Consider the following 4,424-nt stretch of genomic DNA (forward strand, 5'->3'; position numbering starts at 1 on the left):
ATACTCTTTGGAGAAATGGCTAAGTTCTTTGCCCATCTTGGATTGGGTTGTTGAGTTTTAGGAATTTTCAATATAATCTGGATATTAATTCCTTATCAGACACATGATTTGCAATTTTTTTTCCATTCTGTGGGTTGCTTTTTACTCTGTTGACAGTGCCTTTTTTGTGTGTGTGTGGTACACAGGCCTCCCACTGCTGTGGCCTCTCCCGTTGCGGAGCACAGGGTCCAGACGTGCAGGCTCAGCGGCCATGGCTCACGGGTCCAGCCGCTCCGCGGCATGTGGGATCTTCCCGGACCGGGGCACGAACCCGTGTCCCCTGCATCGGCAGGCGGACTCTCAACCACTGCGCCACCAGGGAAGCCTGACAGTGCCTTTTGATGTACAATTTAAACTTTTTTCATGAAGTTCAATTTGTCTATTTTTTGGTTGTTGTTTCCGGTGCCTTTGTGTCATATCCAAGAAATCATTGCCAAATGCAGGGTTTGAAGCTTTTGCCCTATGTTTTCTTCCGAGAGTTAAAACTTGTTTCAGGTCCTTGACACATTTTGAGTTAATTTTTCTATATGGTGTTAGGTAAGGGTCCAACTTCATTCTTTGGCATGTGGATATTCACTTTTTCCAGCACCATTTGTTGAAAAGACTGTCTTTTCCCCATTGAATGATCTTGGCACCCTGGTCAAAATCATTTGACCATATATATGAGCGTTTATTTCTAGGTGCTTTGTTCTTTTCTATTGACCTATATATCTGTCTTTATGCTAGTACCACACTTTTGATTTATGTAGCTTTGTAGGAAGTTTTGGAATCAAGAAGTGCGAATCCTCCAGCTTTGTTCTTTTTCAAGATTGGGATCCCTTGAGATTCCATACGAATTTTAGTATGGATTTTTCTATTTCTACAAAAAAGACCATTGGGATTTTGATAGGGGTTGCATTGCTCCGTAGATTGATTTGAGTAATATCGACAGCTTCACAATATTGTCTTCCAGTCTATGAACACGGGTTGTATTTCCATTTATTTACGTTCTGATTTCTTTCAGCAATGTTTTGAAGTTTTGATTGTACGAGTCGTTCACCTCCCTAGTCAAATTAATTCCTAAGTATTTTATTCATTTTGATGCTATTGTATTCTTAATTTCCTTTTTGGGTCATTCATTGTTAGTATATGGAAATGCAACTGACTTCTGTGTATTGGTTTCTTAACCTGCTACTTTGCTGAATTCATTGATTAATTCTAACAAATTTTTTGGTGTGGACTCTTTAGGGTTTTCTACACATCAGATCATATCATCCATGAACAGAGATAATTTTACTTCTTCCTTCTCCAACCAGGGATGGAACCCGCGTCCCTTGCATTGGAAGGTGAATTCTTGGGACTTCCCTGGTGGTGCAGTGGTTAAGAATCACTGATTTGAGTTCAGTGGGTCTGGGGTGGGGCCTGAGATTCTGCATTTCCATCAAGCTCCCAGGTGATGCTGAGGAGGGCATTGGAGACCATTCCTAAGACCTGGGGCCTAAAGGGGGTCACTGGGATCTCCTTGAATGCTGGAGAGATGTTTCTAAATCCTTTCTCTGCCCTTTGCAATGTAAATCTACCATCCAAAACCGTTTTCTCCTGGACCTGGGTATCTTCTCTTTGAAAAGCAAACGTTCAGGTACAGAGGGATCCTCCCTCGGCCCCCCTCCCCAGGTTAGAGCAAGGCCTTCTCTGTTCTTCAGAGTAAGAAGAGCCAGGCACGCTTCAAGAAGGAGGCAGGTTGCCTCACCTCTGCTCACACTGTTTTCCTTTTCCATTGCCAAATACTGCTTTTATTTGCTTGCACTGAAGAGTACAGTTTCTTTTTTTTTTTAATTTAATTAATTAATTTATTTATTTTGGCTGTGCTGGGTCTTCGTTGCAGCGCACAGTCTTCTCTAGTTGTGGTGCGCCGGCTTAGCTGCAGTATATGGGATCTAGTTCCCTGACCAGGAATCGAACCCTGGCCCCTTGCATTAGGAGCACAGAGTCTTAACCGCTGGACCTCCAGGGAAGTCCCAAGATTATAGTTTCTGAGCCAAAAAGCATACACACTCTGCTCCTCACAAAACACACTTTCTCTCCTAGTCCCTATGGGAGGATAAGGACCTCACTTTGTGGGCACCTCACTTCACTCTGCACCACCGCCTCCTGTCGTAAAGGTAGCAGAAGTTTTTTTTCCTCCAGACAAATGTCAGTTAACAAAGCCAGGTGACATAATCCGATGGACAAATCCCCTTCCCACCCTGCAGTGCCCTTCCCTTAGCAGACCCAGCCTTTAACAGTCTCCATCCTTTTATTTCAGGGAAGTTGAGTCCCATTCACACTGGTCCCTCTTCCTTATTACAAGAGTATCACTGAATAAAACCCGTCCTCACCACTTTAACTCGTGTCCAAGTTTGTTGACCTTTGATGGAGTCTCCCCTACATTCTGACCTCCTGTCGGGGTCCCTCACTGGCCACTGGAAGCTGGAGGGCTCGGGAGCCTGCCTGTTCATGTGTTGCTTAAGGGTCAGAGCCCTGTGCAGAGAGCAAGGGTGGCGGGTGATAAAGGCGGGAGGGTCCATCCAGAGGGCGACAGAAGGGCACAAGCTGTGACCTCTGGGGTCCTCTCACTGCAGCCTAACAGTAGTCATGTCTGTACTTCAGCACAGGCCCTGCCGCCACCCCCACTCCCCGGGAGATTGTGCTCCGGGTACCAGATCCCCCTCCCAACCACGTGTGTCTGGGCCAGGCTAAGACGTCTGGGCTCTCCGGAGGACTTCTGATGTCAAACAGATGAAGATGCTCAGGCCACATGTGTTATGACTTTGAAGTTACTGTGTCTGGCCTGAGCCCTAATCTCAGACAAGAGAAGTCACAGCTCAGACCAACCCCAGCTTTCGGTTTCAGGCTGAGTGTTGGAGCTCGAGGCCAAGCCAAGATCAAGAAAAATGTCTCTTGGTTCTGTAACTTCGGGAAAGCCCCTAAAACTCCCAGCAGGCTGTCGCCGGGGAGGCACGGGGGCTGCATGAAGGCCCATAGACCCCATTGCCAGCCTCCCTGGCTCCAGATTTGGGAGTGTGTTTCCCTCCCGGCATGTTCCCAGCCTGAAGTCACCCGGCCTCCTGGGCCTTCCTGCCTCTTCTTGCGAGACAAGGAAACAGAAAAAAGGGTTCCTGAGAGGTGAGGCAATCTGCTTCCTTCTTGAAGCTTGCCAAGCTCTTCCCACTCTGGTGAACAGAGAAGGCATTCCTCTGACTTGGTGGGAGGCGGAAGGATTCCTCTGTACCTGGAGGGTTGAGGGTCCCCCATGCTGGAAGGGGACACGGAGTCCTGGTTATGAACATGGGCTGCCAACCCTCTCCAGGGTGGAGAATATTTTAAATCCAGAAAGGAACATGAACTTGTGCTATTACAGGGCAAAACAATGGTTCCCCTTGGGGAGGGGACTGGAGGGCTGGAAGCATCCTGCTCCTTGATTTCTGGGAGCTGGTGACATGGGACTGCTCAGTTTGTGAAAACACATTAAGTCGCACATTTACAATTTTGCACTTGTCTGTATATATGTTATGTTCTGCTTCCATTAATTTTTTTTGTAATTCAATAAAGCTTTGGAGAACAGTCTGGCAGTTCCTCAAAAGATATATAGACCTAGCAATCCCACTCCTAGGTACATCCACAGCAAAAGAATTGAAAAAAAAATCTATCCATACAAAAATTATACAGGAATGTTCATAGTAGCTTATTCAGAATAGTCAAAAAGTGAAAACAACCCAAATGTCCATCCAGGGATAAATGGATAAATCAGGTGTGACCTACCCATACCATGGAATATTATTCAGCCTTAAAAAGGAGTGAAACACTGACACATGCTACAACATGGATGAACCTTGAAAGTATCATACTGAGTGAAAGAAGCCAGACACAAAGGACCACATATTGTATGGTTCCATTTATATGAAATGTCCAAATAAGCAAATCCATAGAGACAGTAAAATAGATTACTGGGTGCCTAGGGCTGGAGAGGATGAAGGTTTGGGGAAATAGTGTATTAGATGTACAAGATACCTTGGACCAATGAAAATGTCCTAAACTTGACTGTAGTGATGGTTAGACATCTAGTTCATATACTAAAAGCTATTGAACTGTGTACTTTAAATGAATAAATTGTATAGTATGGGAATTACACCTCAATAAAGCTGGTCTAACCATTCAGTGGGGCATCAGCATTAGAAAGGGTGCCAGACCATCAGAATGAACACTAGCCAGGCGCACCTGCAGGGCTACACTGGTGCCTACCAGGTGGCCCCAGTCATTGGGCAAACAGGGGTGGTCTGTTGGTTTCTCAGGCCCAGGAAGACTGAGATCACAAACTGGGGCTGAATATCTTGAATGCAGGAAGTGGAAACAAAATGGGGCCCAGC

The sequence above is a fragment of the Pseudorca crassidens genome, chromosome 15 (assembly GCF_039906515.1).
Source record: "Pseudorca crassidens isolate mPseCra1 chromosome 15, mPseCra1.hap1, whole genome shotgun sequence".
Classification (NCBI taxonomy): domain Eukaryota; kingdom Metazoa; phylum Chordata; class Mammalia; order Artiodactyla; family Delphinidae; genus Pseudorca; species Pseudorca crassidens.